This window comes from Coenobita brevimanus, chromosome 110 (assembly GCF_032717465.1).
Source record: "Coenobita brevimanus isolate Jiangsu-jjx chromosome 110, ASM3271746v2, whole genome shotgun sequence".
Taxonomy (NCBI): domain Eukaryota; kingdom Metazoa; phylum Arthropoda; class Malacostraca; order Decapoda; family Coenobitidae; genus Coenobita; species Coenobita brevimanus.
In genome coordinates, this window is record NC_137063.1 from 34012632 (window position 1) to 34031531 (window position 18900).

The following is an 18900-nucleotide window of genomic DNA, read 5'->3' on the forward strand; positions in this document are numbered from 1 at the left end:
ACGCAGTTCTTGACGGTGACTCAGTCTCGTCAGGCCTTCACTTGCAGCTTACTTTCTTGGCCAGCCTTCAGCCACTTCAGGACACTATATTGGTGTGGACAAGTTCTCCCTGAAGATGACAGGCCATGTCGTGCATTGTTGCTGGTCACTGGTCATCAGGGACTTGTGTACTTCTGCCCCTGAAACATGTGACTGTCATGTTGTCAAGAAAGTAACTAGAAGCACTGTGTGTTTGATGATCAACCTGGCATCAGCTGCAGCCTGTTGAGGACAACACAATCTGGGCCAAGACCAGGCACATACTGTACAGCCCTTCATTTTCCACCAGTGACAGAAGAAGAAGGCTTGGGATTAATGTTTAGTGACTGCACAGAGAGTTATTAAAGCATACGAGTATGATCAATTTTGCTAAGGTTAAAAATTCCCCTAGAACATCCCAGTTTACTTTTGGGTCCCCCATTTGCACCGCTGGGTGAAGAGGGACAAACTTCGTCCATGAGTCTGACCAGTCAGAAAATAATATCGAGGTCATCCACTTGCGAGCTGGACATACTACCACTGCACCACCGGGTCTGCCATTAGTGACATGCGGGGTTTATATATATATATCTATATATATATATATATATATATAACTCGTATGTTCAGAATCTGCAGTATGAACCACTTCACTTCACAGACCTACGTTATATTTTAATCTTGCTGCTACCAGACGACTTTATTCAGCTTAGAAAATCCACCAGATGAGAAGTTAATAAAGATAAAAGGTAGAGATGGGACAGACACCACAAGGCACTTAGCCACGATGCTGAGCCCGTGGCGGGTTATCCACGCAGTCTCCCCACCAGGTGTCACCCCAGGTACTCATTTTACTTACCAACACACAGAAAGTGTTTGTACACCTGAGTCGAGTGACGCCAGCTGGCCGCACCAAGATTCGAACCCTGGGACTAACGAGCCGGCAGGTTCGCAGTCAGCAGTGCTAATCTCTCTCTCTCTCTCTCTCTCTCTCTCTCTCTCTCTCATTGCTGTCGTGGGGAGGGGGGCATCAGAGATGGGAGTTAGGGCTGGATGTGGGGGGGGGGGAGAACTCTAGTAGTTCCGACCCCCTGCCTTGGGCCCAGTGAACTAGATCTGTGTTTCGGCCTCGGCCCCTGGCTCAACCAATTTTGCATGTTCTGTCTCTCATCATGTCCCACTTTCCTTTTGCTTCACCAAGTCCTTCCCCTACTCCCCCCCCCCTTACATCACTACCACCCAGGACAGGGGTTATGTCTTCCCACGCTTTTGCCGTGCGTGGCTTTCCGTATACACCCGCACCCTCTCCTATGGGAGCTGCATCCGCCGCGGGGTGGGGTGTTGTTCCCCCTTGACGGGCAGTACATTTCTTTGGTGGGGGCTGGGGTAAGACGGGTGGCCCAGTGAGGCCCTGCTGGATCAGTTGGCTGGTTATGTGTTGGCTAGGGTCAAGCGGCAGCCGTCTGGTGGGCGTTATATCAATCCCGCGGCCGCCATTACACACCAGGCCTCCCCATGTTGGACTCCCTGAGTCCCTGGTGGGTGGGGGAGTTGGGAAACGAATTATTTTTCATCAACACATGGTTTTGAAAAATGATCCCCTCCCACTCTCCTGGCTCTGCTGACACGACCTCAATCAGTGACATTCTGAAAATCTGGCTTTTTTTGCTATGCCTTTAACACACGTTATATCACATCCAGCGGTTACATCTTCACCACTGTCCACCAGTAACACTCTTTCTGAAAATGTGATCACTTCTACAAATACATCACCATCTGTTCCGTCTGTACCAGTGGTGACCATCTCACCACTGTCTGTCAGTGACATTAATTCATTCAATAGAACCGTTTCTACCAACATGTTACCACCTGTTACGTCAGCTGCAGTGACTGCTTCATTAACATTAGACCCAGCCCTTCACACCTCTTATGCTTCATTTGGAACATCTGTTAACCCGTCCCAATCCATTTTGTCAATTCGTCCTAAATCCTTTGCCCTCCTCATTCATCAACAATCAGCATATGTATGTTTTTGGTTCTCCAACATGGCAAAAATACTTTTAGCATTCTTCCTCTTCATCTTTTGCCGATTGTGATTCAGATCTTCATTTGTGCTTCATATATCACGTCGGCAAGGATGTGACTTTTCGCACTAAACGCGATGGTATACGACTAGTAACTGTTAACAGTGCTAAACAAGCTGAAGCTGTGGATAATCTCGTCAGCCTTGACGGTGAACCAATGTTGATACCTGCTGCCCTATCCTTAATACAAGTCTGTCTATCTATCCATTGCCAGACGCCTTAATCCTGTAAGGGGTGGCTACAAACAAATCGCCTCCATGTCGCCCTTTCCCCTGCAATTTCACTGCCCTTTCCCCAGCTCACACACCCCCTCTCTCATATACCTCTTCACTCCATCACTCCATCTCATCTTCGGCATCACCCTTCCTCCCCTCCACCTCACTGACGTACCGGTACAGTAAACTCTCCTTGTAAGTCTCTCGCTCTCCATCCTCTCCACATGGCCAAACCACCTCAGTGTAGTACGCTTTCTATCACATCCACATCCACACCACAGTGCTCTTTCACTTCCTCATTAGTCAGTCTCTCTCTCTCTCTCTCTCTCTCTCTCTCTCTCTCTCTCTCCATGTAACTCTGCATGCTTCTCTCAAATAATTCATTTCCACTGCTCTCAATCTTGAGTCCTTCCAACCAACGTCCAAGCTTCACTTCCATACGTTAGAGCTGGTATCACAATATTATCATAGTTACTTTTTTACTTCCATGCTCTGTTCCCTATTTCTTATCACAGCTTTCAAAGAACCCTTTCAAGCGCTTTATCCTCCAGACTTCCATCCTTACTCATTACACTACCCAAGTACGTAAATGCACTCACATTTTCTATTTCCTCATCATCCAGCCACACGGTACATGCAGTGACTTCATTTCTCTCGAAGACCGTAACTTTACTCTTCCCCACATTCACCTTTAGATTCCGCTTCTTACACTCTCCCAAACTCTTATACCAGTCCTTGCAGTTCCCGCTCGTCTTCACTTAACAACACAGTATCATCAGCAAATGACAGTACAGGAAGTTTCTAAACTTTGGCCTCTCTCGTTAGGGCCGCTCCAGCTTCCACTGCCCTACCTTGTACCTTTTCTATAACCCCATCCATATACAGAATGAACAACCATAGAGACATGACACATCCGTGTTTCAGTCCAACATTCATATTGAAGAATTCACGCACTTCACTATCCATATGCACTGCAGACAGCACCCACATGCATGCCCTTCACTGCTTTCAGCAACTTCCCATTTACTCCATATATTCTTAATATTATCCACATTCCACGTCTATCCACTTTGTCATATGCGTTTGTCCAAATCACCAGGGGGCCCTGCCCCCGGCCCCCACCGGGGGGTCCTCCCCCCGGGGTGGCGCCGTCCCCAGGTTCCCCCCGGGGATGCACCACCCCCGGCGCTCTCCCGGGGGGGGGGCTGCCCCTGGCCCCCCTCCCGGGCGGGGGCTGCCCTTTCCCAAAGGGCCCTGCCCCCGACCCCCTCCCGGGGGGGCGCCGCCCACTGCTCCCCTTGGGGGTCCGGCCCCCAGGGGGGCCCTACCACTCCCCCCCTCCCGTGGGGGCCGCCCCCGGCCCCTTTTCGGGGGGACCAACAGCATTTTCTGGTGGCCAGTTAGTATAACTGCTTTTCTTTCATTATACCCGACTTCCAATCCTCCGGAACTACCTTCCCCCCGGGCCAATCTATACATCTTCCATATTCATTCTTCTTCTATCTCTCCCTCATGCTTCATCATTTCACCACACACTCCATCAGTTCTTGGGGCTTTCCCCATTTTCACTTTCTTCATTGCTTCCACTGTTTACATCCTACTGATCTTTTCCCCCCTTCTCACCTCGCTTCTCTCAGCCGTTCCCCTGTCACTTATACTCGCATTACATACATACTCTGTGTTTAACATTTCCCTAAAGTGTTTATTTCATCTGTTCTCATTTTCTCTTATTTTTTTTTCACTAGCAATCTACCATTTTTATCTTTCACTTCCGTACTAACTTCTTTATCACTCTACCAAACTCACTTCCTCTGTCCAGAACATTTTCTTATATTCCCTCCACTTTACACACAAATTTCTTCCAAATTCCTCTTCCACTCTCTTCATACTCTCTCTTACTAATCTTGTCATCTCTCTCTTCCGTCTCTCAACTTCTTCCATGCGTCTGCTTCCCATCCACTCACAATATGCTTTCTTCTTTTACACCACAGATTTTCTCACCTCTTCATTTAATTCTACCATGCTGTTCCTTGCACCACCTTTCATCTTCTCTTCATCCCACACACCACCTCACATGCTGCACAGATTTCTTTTCTGAATGTCTTGCACACAACGTCCACCTCCCTTATCTGCTTCAAATCATATTCACTCTCAAGAGTGAGAGCAGTGGAAATGAGTTATTTAAGAGGAGCATGTGGAGTCACATGGAGAGACAGGCTGACGAATGAGGATATAAAGGAGCGTTGTGGTGTTGATGTGGATGTGATAGGAAGCGTTATGAGGAACACACTGAGGTGGTTTGGCCATGTGGAGAGGATGGAGGGTGAAAGACTGGCGAAGAGAGTGTATGTGAGTGAGGTGGAGGGGGGAAGAGGGAGGGGGAGACCGAGGATGAGATGGAGGGATGGGGTGGAGAGGTATATGAGAGAGGGGGGTGTGAGTTGGGAGCAGGGCAGTGAAATAGCGGGGGACAGGGCGACTTGGAGGCGATTTGTTTGTGGCCACCCCAAACGGGATTGAGGCGTCTGACAATATATATATATATATATATATATATATATATATATATATATATATATATTAATACAAGTACTCAATGCGAGTACTGGCATTATTTTTGTCCGGGCCTCTGTCACTTAGGGCGACCCAATTTTTTCCGAGTCATCTTCCATCGCGAAGGAAGTACCCACTGAATAAGAGTTACCTGTACTATCTGTGCAGTGCCATATTCTGCCTCCTCGTGGTTGTCGTACCAGTCCAGTGAATATTGCAAAAAGTTGTGTTTAATACCAGAGTCCTTCCTGAACGTGTATACTTAGGAGGCCACCATCTGGTGGTCAGAGAATTTGTTTCCACTCTGCGCCAGTGTAATTACTGTAGAGTTGACGCTTTGTTCAGCGTGCCAGATACCGCAGATATGACTGAACTTGTCCTGCCTGTGGCCTTCTTGGACATGATCAGAATGAATGTAATTCGGTAAAGAGAATTGTTCCAGTTGTGGAGGTTCTTATCCTGCCACCAATAGACAGTGGTCACACTTTCATTTTGAACAAATGGTTTCCCGGATTCAGTTTAAAGAAGGTCTCTCTCTCTCTCCGAGTGGCCTGCCAGAGAGCATGCCAACATGGTCCTGGCCTCAGTGTCTCCTATGCCCGAGCGCCACACTCCACTCCTACTGTCTCTGTGTCTGAGTCTGTACCGCCTCCTTCTCCTCTAGTACCCCCCTCTTCTGTACCTGCTATAATAACCGAACTGAAACTTAACAAATTAATCACTGGTCTGACTGAGATTCGATCTCAGGCCCACGTACTATGATCATGTGCACATTACCACTGAGCCAAACAGGGGATCCCGCTTTGCCTCTGGGCAGTGCGGGCTTTTATAGACCCCAGTACATTACTCTTTTCTCCCCTCAGTGATTAATTTGGCGAGTTTCGAGCACACGCCAGGTAGCGTAGCATTGGAGGCTACCACTGGGGATGCTGCGGACCACACCGAACAGCTCATCCCCGGGATGTAAGGACTAGGACGTTGTCAGGTAACCAACATCATCATTGCCCTCCAAGCCTCGCTTCACATCCCACACCGCTGCCGACCAATTTGATAACTCAACTGAAACTTAACAAATTAATCACTGGTCTGATTGAGATTTGATCTCAGGCCCACTCGCTCCAAACGCGCTTACATTACCACTGAGCCATACAGAGGATCCCCGATTTGCCTCTAGGCAATGCAGGCTTTTATAGACCCCATTACACTGCCTCTGTTTCACTAGCTGCACCACCCTCCCAATGTCCTCTCACTAACTCTTCCTTATCTTTCCTCATTCAACCCACATCCTCTACATCTTTCTCACTCCCCCGTTTCAATTCTTTTGCTACTGTAACTTCAGTTTCTAAGGCCCCTTCTTCGACAAGGAAGAAGAAGAAGAGAAAGTCTATCATACCACGATGTCTCTCCAGTTTCCAGAAGCCTTCCCACCATTCAACACCCTCAGACGGAGTATGTCGTTGTCTTCAACATTCTCGGCTTCCTAAGAGTCCTCTTCCATCTACCACCTTCCGTTCTGTACATCGCCCTGTTGACTCCGATTCTAAGTCTCCCAGTACAGAGGAAATGGTCTGCATTTCCTACCCAGAACTCTAGTGAAACCCTGAATGGTATCTGCTCTTACTTGTCCAGCACTTCTCCTTCGACTGTTAGTCCACCTGTCTCATTAGCTCCATCGCCCCCCAGCCCTTCCCCACGGTCTGAGGAGGTGCATCTGGTTAAGATTCAGCCTGTTCCTCTTGTCTTCCTCCTGCTTCTGTTCCCTTCACCATTACTGTCTCCATTCCACGATCCTCTATTCATTCTACAATGGATCTCCCCTTCCCTCCCCCCTGGCCTAGACGGCACGTACCGTGGGACCCCCTAAAAATATATAGGGCTTCACCGAATATACTTGAATAAAGTGGCACAAAAATTACATCTCACCAGAAACTAAGCGGCAAGTAGGTCAGATTATTTGCCTCAATCCCCCCAGCCAAACCTAAATTCTACCAGTATTGATTTCACGGGCATTCCTGTTGGATCATCGTCTACTAAAGGCCCAACCTCATTGCCTCCCGTGCTTACTGGCAGTGTGCCACCAAAAGTGGGTAGGCACTGTCTCAGCAAATCAGAGACTGGAACTTAACAAGCTGAAATCCATGAAGATGTACACATTCAATGTAGGAATCCTCGCTGAAGATTACAAACTTGATATCTTAATGACTGAATTAGAAAACATTCGTTGGGATATTGTAGATCTGAGTGAGACCCGTAGAAAAGATGAAATATCCAATTCACCTTCAGGACGGCAAAAAAAAAAAAAGAAAGAAAAAAAAAATAATAATAAAATGTTTCACTACAGAGGAAGGCAAGATGAAGGAGTTTGTGGTGTAGGATTTCAAGTCAGCAGAAATCTTGCAGAGTACATTGTTAAATTTAGTAGTGTATCTTGAGAGGGCAGCATGGATTGTGATTAGACTAGGCAAAAGATACACCCTGAAAATAATACAAGTATGTGCACTGACTTCTCAAAACTCAGAGGAAGAACTAGAATCATTCTGTGACATCTCCCAGATTCTGGGAGAAGAAAATATATGGGAAACTTCAATGCAAAAGTTGGCAATTGAGAAATGGAGAATATGTATTGGAAAATTCGGAGTGGGAGAATGGAACGACTGAGGTGAAATGGTGATAAATTTTGCTGAAATGTGTAACATGAGAATGGTGAGCACATTCTTTCACAAAAGAACAGGGAGAAAATGGACCTGGAGAGGTTCAGATGGAGAAAAGAATGAAATCGACTTCATTAGAGCAGATAATAACACGATCATAAATGTCACGGTTATCAACAAAGTAAATATTGGAGGTGGGCTGCACAGCCAGATTCAGTTTCAGATGTGAAGAAAAGAAGCTGCTTAAAAATAAAAAGAAATGTCCAATAAAGGTACGTAAAAACAAAGCAGCCTTTCAGTTAGAAATAACGACCATAATTCAGGCTCGTGTGACATTGATGAGTTGAATGATAGACAGGCCCGTAGCCCGGGGGGGGGGGGGTCCAGAAGGGCCGATGGCCCCCTCACCTGCCTAAAGATTCTCACTTTTTTTTTTTTCCAGTGCAAAAAGAGTCACTCTTGTTCAGAAGTTTTGCGCCGCTTCTCAACGTTGCTTATGCCTGAACCCAAACCCCCATAGCAAGCATGCAGCAGACCTTTGACCAGCCGGCTGCTATGCAAGTCCAGATTCACCAGAAGACACCCCCCCCCCCTGCAGTTTCGAAAAGTCTAGCTACGGGTCTCTCTCTCTCTCTCTCTCTCTCTCTCTCTCTCTCTCTGTTTTACAATGAAATTTATGCAGTTTTAACACGAGTCGTGATGATCTCCATCTTCTTTTATCTCTTTATAATCCATTAATTGTCTTCAAGAATCCCGCCTCATCTGTCCACCAGCTCTTGAAACTCTCTTTCTGCTGTACATCATTGTCTTTACCTTCTTAATTCCGGATCTTCGACACATTTTGAGGCTCGAACCCTCACGTTCTCCTGTATTGATTTATCTCTATTCTCTATTTCGTTAGATTTTAGTTGGACTGTTCTACATGATTTTTCGTTTGTTGATCATTTTCTCATCCTTGTTAGTCTTTTCCTCTCCCGCCTTCCCTCGTTGGAGTTGTAAGTCAGCCGATTGGTCCTCCTTTACCTCTCATGCCTTGACTTCTCATCCTCCCTCCCATTTCTCTGCTAGTCTTTTGACATTTTATCTTTTTTCTTTGCCTGGGTCTAACAGGCTGCTTTGTCATCGATATCCCGCTCTAGACGTTCTTTTACTGCCCGCTGTGCCCCCTGGTGATCACCTTCCTGTATCAGAACTCTCTTTTAAACAAGCTCGCAGGAATAGCATCCGTCTGAAACGTTGTACTTCTAATGAACGGTGTCATTATCTTTTTCGCCAGCCAAGTGCAGCTCTCTGCCAGACGATAAAAGAAGCTAAACGTGATAGTTTGAAAGACTGTGGGATCTCTATTTGTATGTCCACTCGTGTCTTCAGTTTGATGCCGTATTCGCAAAATTTGTGGGAAGCTTGCTTCTCCTTCCTCCCCTGTCTTAGACACGGGTGGTTCCTCTGTGGCAGATCCCGCTAAAGTTGCAAATATCTTGGGTCGCCATTTCAGTGACATCAGTAAAGATTCTCACCTGTCCCCCGAATTCCAAGATTTGAATTACACATCTAAGTAACCTCCTGTTACATTTCCTTATCTTCTGATATGCATTACAATGCCCTGTTTACTTTATCGGAATTGGAATCTGCCCTTCGGTCCCGTAGGTTGTTGCCTTGAGTTTTTGTGTCCTACCTGTCTCCTATTTGTCTAAGCTCCGGTCTAGAAAGAGAGCCTCGCTACACACTAGGTGTTTACAGGACGGGAAGCCAGCCCTTAAAACACCTAGCATTACAATAATCCCAATCTGGTCTTTTTTCACTCGTAGCCAAACTTAATTGCACAACACCTGCCCACATTATATTCTGTCTGTCTACTGTATATCTGTTGCCAGACGCCACAATCCCGTAAGGGGTGGCCATTTGACTTTGAGTTATTTGTTTTACGGGGAGAGGTACAGCTCCGGACAGATGAAACGGCTACACCCCATCCACCAGCGACTTGGTTTGGGTCTCAGTGGTTCTGGTAACAGTTGCAGGTGGAGGGAGGGGGGATGTGGGAGGGTGAGGAGGGGAGAAATGTGGGCGGAGTTATATAGGGGGTAGTGTGGGAGGGTGAAGAAGCAGCACAGTCTGGCTGGTGGGAGGGGGAGACGAATGGTTGGGTAGCGGAGACGAGAGTCTGCTGGAGGGTAAGACAGGTGAGTGTGATTAGATGAAAAGAAATTACAAAAAATGAATTATTATAATATCTGCTGCATATATTGCATTTTATCTACTAAATAAAAACACTGTCTATTATTCACCACCGTATTTGGGTATCCTACTCATTAATCCTTTGGATATTAGGCAATAAATAAAGATATTGGACGGTCTTTCAGACCCGAACCAATTTTTTCATACCTTTTTCTTCAGCTATTTCCGTATTCCTATTATCCTTCGTGCTTGAAGTCCCCCTTTTTATCACTTTCTCCTACGCCCTACATTTTTTTAGGCATAAGGCAGTTTAACTTTCTCTTTAAATAACCATATTTGTCAACAAATATTCCTTTCATTAATCTATTTAATTACCTGTTTTCTTTCAATATGCATTTGTCTAATAATGGGTGTTACACCTTAATTGGCGCCGCTATTTGACGTTGTGAATAAATTTGGTCTAAATTTACTCATATATTGCAGTCTCTCTCAAGTAGGCTGGCAACCTCACACATCCTCCCCCCTGCTTTCTCCTTCTCTCGCTACCCGTTCCCTCCTTTCCTTTTGTAGTACTGTTTATCTATTCTTTCTCATATTTTTAACCTCATTCCTTCTTACAAACTTTTAGTGCCATAGGAATTTCTCCCTTATCACCTACAGTCCTACTACATGAAAGTGGAAAAAAACTGCCATCGGGAAAAGAATAACTGGAAATTTATGGCGAAGGTTACGATATTAGTTATTTAGAATGAAAGTGTTGGCAGATAGGCATTCTTGACGTGATTATCACAGCCACAGCATTTCGCCTTCATAAAACAGAAGGACTATAGGTTTCATGCATTACCTCCTTACGTCCAGCATTACTGTGCAGAACGCCATGTATAACACATTAAGGACCACAAGGACTTTACTGGTAGTCATCGTGATTCTCATGAATCTCTCCATAGGCTATTGAAAACAGTGCTTTATGCTCAACTTCAGAATTATGTTCTCATCATGGCAATGATAGGCAAAGATAATAAAAACAATATATACAACCAAATTATCATTTATTATACAACAAAGCTCAAACTGCCTCCGTGCTGCTGTCTCAAGGGTGTAACCAGCTCACACAATCACATGTAACCTGAAGAAATTAAATACATGAGCCTATGTATATATATATATATATATATATATATATATATATATATATATATATATATATATATATATTAATAACCATGAACAACACTGTTTGATCTAAAATTTATTGTGTTGGGTAAAGCAGAGGACACTAACTAGCATGGCAACCTACCACACGGAAACCACCATGTTGCACTACACGCCACAGAAACCGATGCACAGACCATGATATCAGCGAAAAGACTATGAGAAGAGTATTGCACGAAGCAGGGTTGCATCACAGGACCCTAGCAAACGTTATGTTGACAAGCCAGAGGATTTTTGGAAGTGTGTCACTGAAGGCGCAACTGCTGGAGAAGGAATAATACTCGGTGAGTATTATTTCTGAGGTTTTCACTTGTATAAACTAAACTATTCAGTCATACATAACCATAAAAATATATTAATAATTACTGCAGGTGGACAAACATTTTCGTTACAACGTCAGTCCATGCAGAGGAAATTACTTTGGCCATATAGGGTTACTCGATGTTAAATTTCATAAGTGTAGAGCCTGTATGATTATATATATATATATATATATATATATATATATATATATATATATATATATATATATATATATGATCAGGTATTTAATTTTTTTCAGGTAGCACGGAGGCAGTTTGAGCTTTGTTGTATAATAAATGATAATTTGGTTGTATATATTGTTTTTATTATCTTTGCCTATCATTGCCATGATGAGAACATAATTCTGAAGTTGAGCATAAAGCACTGTTTTCAATAGCCTATGGAGAGATTCATGAGAATCACGATGACTACCAGTACTGTCCTTGTGGTCCTTAATGTGTTATACATGGCGTTCTGCACAGTAATGCTGGACGTAAGGAGGTAATGCATGAAACCTATAGTCCTTCTGTTTTATGAAGGCGAAATGCTGTGGCTGTGTAATCACGTCAAGAATGCCTATCTGCCAACACTTTCATTCTAAATAACTAATATCGTAACCTTCGCCATAAATTTCCAGTTATTCTTTTCCCGATGGCAGTTTTTTCCACTTTCATGTAGTAGGACTGTAGGTGATAAGGGAGAAATTCCTATGGCACTAAAAGTTTGTAAGAAGGAATGAGGTTTAAAATATGAGAAAGAATAGATAAACAGTACTACAAAAGGAAAGGAGGGAACGGGTAGCGAGAGAAGGAGAAAGCAGGGGGGAGGATGTGTGAGGTTGCCAGCCTACTTGAGAGAGACTGCAATATATGCGTAAATTTAGACCAAGTTTATTCACAACGTCAAATAGCGGCGCCAATTAAGGTGTAACACCCATTATTAGACAAATGCATATTGAAAGAAAACAGGTAATTAAATAGATTAATGAAAGGAATATTTGTTGACAAATATGGTTATTTAAAGAGAAAGTTAAACTGCCTTATGCCTAAAAAAAATGTAGGGCGTAGGAGAAAGTGATAAAAAGGGGGACTTCAAGCACGAGGGATATTAGGAATACGGAAATAGCTGAAGAAAAAGGTATGAAAAAATTGGTTCGGGTCCGAAAGACCGTCCAATATCTTTATTTATTGCCTAATATCCAAAGGATTAATGAGTAGGATACCCAAATACGGTGGTGAATAATAGACAGTGTTTTTATTTAGTAGATAAAATGCAATATATGCAGCAGATATTACAATAATTCATTTTTTGTAATTTCTTTTCATCTAATCACACTCACCTGTCTTACCCTCCAGCAGACTCTCGTCTCCGCTACCCAACCATTCGTCTCCCCCTCCCACCAGCCAGACTGTGCTGCTTCTTCACCCTCCCACACTACCCCCTATATAACTCCGCCCACATTTCTCCCCTCCTCACCCTCCCACATCTCCCCTCCCTCCACCTGCAACTGTTACCAGAACCACTGAGACCCAAACCAAGTCGCTGGTGGATGGGGTGTAGCCGTTTCATCTGTCCGGAGCTGTACTAACACTCCACCATCCCACTTGTTGACACGTAGGGAGCACGTATGGTTTGATTATTGTAATGCAAGGTGTTTTAGGGGCCGGCTTCCCGTCCCGTAAACTCCTAGTGTGTAGCGGGGTTCTCTTTCTAGACCGGAGCTTAGACAAATAGGAGAGAGACAGGACACAAAAACTCAAGGCAACAACCTTACACGTGTATTACTACGTTGTACAGGGGAACGCGTGATGTCACGGATACAGATACACTGGACAATTACAACTCTTACGTCTAGATATGGGTTATCAGTATCGCGCAGGATACTGCTCGGATCAAAATGAGTAGCACTTGGGGAAGAGATTTACGTATTATTAGTTATAGGAAGTCTAAGTTAAATATATTTGTGGAGTCGCTGGTATTGTTTCACTGTTGGTAAGTGTTTCTTTGACACTGGGGTCTGGATACGGTTTTAGTATTGGGAGGTGTTATCAGATGGTAGCGTATTCACTAAAATAGACCCGTCTCTCACTGTATGGCCGTGTTTGCAGTTGCATTGTCACTTTTGCTCACTCCACCACTTTGGTATTATCACTGACTTCCGTTAGATAGTTAGTTCACTGCTCTGCCTCTGTGTCACTGTGTACCGAACACCGTGCTATCACTGTCACTCCTTTCTGATCTGGGCGTCATGGCGGTCAGGTAAAAGGGCAGCGGAGGTGTCACCCTTACTATTGATGGGGCTAGGTTCCGCTAGGGGCTTCTACATCCAGAGGCCACAGGATCATGCGCAGGGGCGTACTCTCTTGTCCAGGGCTGCGAGTGGCAAAGGGCCCCACGCTCTTGGGGCTGGGGGCAGGAGTACGACCTTCAGGGCTGGGACCAAATAACTGCCTGAACTTCTCGCTCAGGCACCTGACGGAGGACGAAGATCTCCGGTGTTGGGGTTTGGGGAGATCCCACCCGGGAGTCCTGGGGGCAGTCTGGGGTTCCCTTGGGCTGGGACCAAATAACTGCCTGAACTTCTCGCTCAGGCACCTGACGGAGGACGAAGATCTCCGGTGTTGGGGTTTGGGGAGATCCCACCCGGGAGTCCTGGGGGCAGTCTGGGGTTCCCAAGGGCTGCGGTCCCTGGTGCTTGCCGGCACCGTCAGCAAGGGGCTGCGGCATCGGCTTACGTTGGGGTCCGTCCGGTGGGTCTTCCCCAGAGCCGGTTGCAGGGAACAGAGGCCGGGGGAAGTCACGGGGCCTCTCCAGTACTCATCTAGGCTGGGGACTTCCTCTGTGTCCTGGGTTGAAGAACATGGGTCAGCTCCTGATGGAGGAGCAGCTACCGGCTGTCTCCAGCTGTAGGGCCCGGTTACTGGCCGTGGCCCTCTAGGGGCGCGGCTACCGGCCATCGCCGAGGCCCGGCTACTGGCCGTGGTCTGGGAGAGAGCGCAGCTACCAGCAGACCCAAGGGCACCTTCGGAGCGGCTACAGGCTGCCTCCTGATGAAGGCGGGAGTGGCTACAGGCCGTCTCCTTCAGGAGGGTTGAGCGGCTACAAGCTGTCTCGAGAAGGGCATCTTCAGAGCGGCTACAGGCCGACTCCTGAAGAAGGCGGGAGCAGCTACAGGCAGTCTCCTGATTCCCCTCAGAGCGACTACAGGCCGTCTCCTTCAGGAGAGTTGAGCGGCTACAGGCCATCTCGGGGAGGGCACCTTCAGAGCAGCTACAGGCCGTCTCCTGGTGAAGGCAGGAGCGGCTACAGGCCATCTCCTTCAGGAGGGTTGAGTGGCTACAGGCCATCTCCTGATGAAGGCAGGAGCAGCTACAGGCCGTCTCCTGATTTCCCTCAGAGCCGCTACAGGCCGTCTCCTGATTCCCCTCAGAGCGGCTACAGGCCGTCTCCTTCAGGAGGGTTGAGCAGCTACAGGTCGTCTCGAGGAAGGCACCTTCAGAGTGGCTATAGGCCATCTCCTGACAAAGGCGGGAGTGGCTACAGGCTGTCTCCTTGTTTCCCTCAGGGTGGCTACAGGCTGTCTCCTTCAGGAGGGTTTGAGCGACTACAGGCCGTCTCAGGGGTGCTGGCAGGAGCTGGAGAAACAGCTCCACCCCAAAGCTGGTTGGGGAAGGCTTGCCCGAGAGGTAGTCTGGTATTCCTGCTATGGTGGCGGCAGGCGAGCTCTGGGTCATAGGGGCACGCAGCCCAGGCGGACTTATGCCATTGTCGCCCTGAGTCCTGGCGCGTTGTCGTTGCTCCTCTGTGGGCTCCTTGTGGAGGTGTTGGGTCACCCCCTGTGGCAGTATACTGCATTTTACCACTGTCTGCTGGGAAAAAGTGACGTCCCTTTGACTGGAGGTGGTAAACTTTGGTGTCATTGGTATTGTAGACTGGCTGTAGGTGTTGGAGGAGGGCGTGCCATGCTGGGGTGGTGGAGTTCTCGTCTTGTTGTTCTTTGTAGGTGAGGAAGAGGGTGGATGAGTCGGTCGAGGAGTGGAGGAGTTGTAGGAGGTGGTGAGGTCCTCGGACTCGTTGTTTCCGTCCAATGGGCGGTGCCCATATGGCTCGCTGAATCTTCATGGTGCTGGTTGTTGTCCTTGGTGCAGGGATGTGTTGAATGCTGGGGATAGACAGTGAGTGTGGGGTTTTATGCCGGGGTAATGTGGCGTGGTGTCTCTGGGGAGTGTAGGTGGCGGGGATTTGTGTCTGGTGTATCATGAGTGTGAGATGATTTAGGGCAGGGTAGGGGTGTAATTTTGCGGCAAGGTGGGTGGGATGGGAGAGTGGGTGTATTGGGTGGGTGGGTGGGAGAGGTGACCAGAGTGTGTGATGGTTGTTTTGAGGGTGGGTGTGGGTGGTGATGTGGGTGTGCAATGTCGGCGTGTGTGTGAGGTGCGCGGGGCACGCGAGGGCGGCTGTGGGGTGGTAGGGGTGTGGGCAGCACGGCGCAGGGAGTGGGGTGTAGGGTGAATGGGTGGTGGCGTCGTGGGGGCGTGGGGGGCGCAGATGGAGTTGTGGGCTTGTGCAGGCGGCAGGCTGGGAGTTGCAGGGGCAGTGATGGGCGACAGCTGGGGTGAGAGTGTGGTGGGGCGAGGGAGTGCGAGGGTGTGGGTGGGACACACGGTGCTGGGAGTGGGAGAGGAGGTGGTGGGTGGTGAGGAGGTAGGGGAGCGGCAGGGAGTTGGTGGCGTCAGTGAGTTGTCAGGTGAGGCGTGAGGCGGCGTGACAGGAGATGAGGTGGAGGCGGCGGGGGAGGGGGAGAGAGATAGGTGGCAGGGAGGAGATGTAGCAATCACAGGAGTCAGGGGGAGGGTTGGTGGCGGTGGTTGGCAATGGGGAAGACGGAGTTGGGATTGGGGAGGGAGTGGTGTATCTTGTGGGTGGGGGTGGAAGGTTGCCAAAGAGGGTGAGGGCAGGTTTTAGGGTGGGAGTGAGTGGTGAGGTGAGTGCGCGGCCCGTTGGTGCTGTGGCTGCGTGTGGCATGGCGGTGGAAGTGGTGTGCCAGGGCAGGGTAGTTTCGGGTGGCGCTCCAATGGTGGGCGTGGGCGAGGCGGTAGGGCTTGAGGTGGGTGGTGTGTGGGGTGTAAGGGTGATCTGGCACTGGAGGTCAGTAGCAGTGGTGAGGTGGCAGGTAAGGTGGCTTGAGGTGTAGGTGGTGAGGAGGGAGTGCGGTTTTGTGGCTCCATCCCGGTGTTTGGTGGTGAGGTGGTTTGGGTGGTAGCAGGGTTCTGTGCTTGTGGTGTGGGGTGGGCGGTGGGTGCGAAGCCAGGGGATGGTGCGCGCGTGGGGGTGGGGGCGGGCGGTGTGCGGTGCTGTAACCGTGGTGGCTTGGTTGGAGTTGGTTGTATTGGCGGCGGTGGTGGGGTGGCAGTGGCTGAGGAGTGGGGTGTGGCGGGTTGTGTATGTCATCGGAGGCAAGGAAAGGCGGAGTGAGGTGTGGGCGGTGAAGGAGCCGGTGATGGGGGGGAGATGCGGCCTTGCGGTGTTGTCTGGATGTTCGGTGATGGGGCGGTGCAAGTGGTAGCAGGGGGCTGAGCTCGTGATAGAATGGTGGGTGGTGAGGTGCGCGGTGTGGTAGGCGGCGAGGCATCTTATGAGGTTATTGGGGACGAGCTGGGGGTCCATGGGGATGGTGAGGTTGAGGGTGGGGCAGGGGAGGTGAACGAAAAAGAGGAGGTGGGTGAAGGTGGATCAGAGAAAGAGGAGGGTAAAAGAGAAGAGATAGAAGGAGGAGAGTGAAAGGAAATGTGCCGTTTCCCCCTGTCGTAGACTGAGGGGGGGGGGATGTGAGGTGGCCCCCGCTAGGATTAGGGGGTGCAGGGACGGTGGTGGGCGCCTTCTCTTTTTTTTTTTTTTTCTGTTTCTGTTTCCCCTAAGCTCGGGGCAATTGGCTTGTGGTGGGGCAGCTTGTTGGCACCCTCGGGTCGTTCTGCTGCACCAGGCAGCTTTGAGCTGCTTGCGGATGTCGTAAATGGGGCATCCGTGGCTGCAAGCAGAAAATTCCCACAGGTCAATCGCGATGATGCCCGTGGGAAACTGATCGATTGTGCTGATGTGTTGAGGGGTGGAGTGGATGGCTAGAAGGCACCTCGTTACTTGGATATCTTTTTCCAGGTCTCCCATAGGGTCATGTATGATAAAATGTTCCTTGATGAAACTGGGGAGGATCTTGATAAGTGAGTGAAACATGAGTTGTTCCCGGGTTGCGCCATCTGCCTCCGGGTAGGCAGCAGTGACCAGGCGTCTCGCCTGGATTAAAGTATTGTCTCAGTTGCCATCAAAAGTTAAACCATCCAGTTGGGATAGCGCCACCACTTTACTTAGTGGTAAAATGGTGACAAGTTTCATGAAATTCTGCCAGGTGGGCCCCGGGACAATCTTGGGTGCTATATTAGCTGCCGCTTTGCCCAGTAGCGGGAGTGTGACTGCAATTTTCTGCTTGTCATCCTCAAAACAGTTATCTAGCAAAGGTTTAATAATTGCCAGGTATGTGTGAACATCATACTGTTCGGGGTCGAACTTAGGCAATTGCACATGCGGTTTGGTTGCCATTTTTCCAGTATTTCCTGATTACCTCTCTTGTATGCCTGGGTCAAGAACCACTGCAGTCCACCAGTGTAATGCTAGGTGTTTTAAGGGCTGGCTTCCCGTCCCTTAAATGCCTAGTGTGTAGCGGGGCTCTCTTTCTAGGCCAGAGCTTAAACAAATAGGAGAGAGGTAGGACACAAAAACTCAAGGCAACAACCTTACACGTGTATTACTAAGTTGGACAGGGGAATGAATAGATGTCACTGATATGGATACACTGGACAATTATAACTCTTACGTCTAGATATGGGTGATCAATATCGCGCAGGATACTGCTCGGATCAAAATGAATTCACTTGGGGCAGAGGTTTATGTATTAATAGTTATAGGAAGTCTGGGTTTTATATATTTGTGGAGTCGCTGATAATGTTTCTTGATGGTAAGTGTTTCTTTGGCACTGGGGTCTGGATACGGTTTTAGTATTAGGAGGTATTATCTGGTGGTAGCGTATTCACTATGGTCGACCCGTCTCTCACTGGGTGGCTGTATTCGCGGTTGCACTGTCACTGTTACTCACTCCACCACTTTGGTATTATCACTGACTTCCGTTAGATAGTTAGTTCACTGCTTTACCTCTATGTTACTGGGTCACGGATATTATACTACCACTGTCACTCCTTTCGGATCTGGGCGTCGTGGCGGTCAGGTAAAAGGGCAGCGGAGGTTTCACAGCCTTACTATTGATGGGGCTGGGTTCTGCCAGGGGCCTCTACATCCAGAGGCCACAGGATCACATGCAGGGGCACCCTCTCTTGTCCGGGGCTGCGGGTGGCAAAGAGCCCCGCGCTCTCGGGGCTGGGGGCGGGAATACGGCCCTCAGGGCTGGGGCCGAATAACTGCCTGAACTTCTCACTCAGGCGCCTGACGGAAGACGAAGATCTCTGGCGTCGGGGTGTGGGGAGTTCCCGCCCGGGAGTCCTGGGGGCAGTCTGGGGTTCCCAAAGGCTGCGGTCCCTGGTGCTTGGCGGCGCCATCAGGAAGGGACTGCAGCACCGGCCTGCATCGGGTTCCATCAGGTGGGCCCTGTCCAGAGCCGGTTGCAGGGAGCAGAGGCCGGGG

General features: G+C 48.5%; 1 protein-coding gene across 1 annotated transcript in view; it reads left to right on the forward strand.

Moving 5' to 3' along the window:
* Positions 1-18900, forward strand: part of LOC145417538 (XK-related protein 6) — a 76294-nt gene that overhangs the window by 52744 nt on the left and 4650 nt on the right. The window lies entirely within an intron of this gene.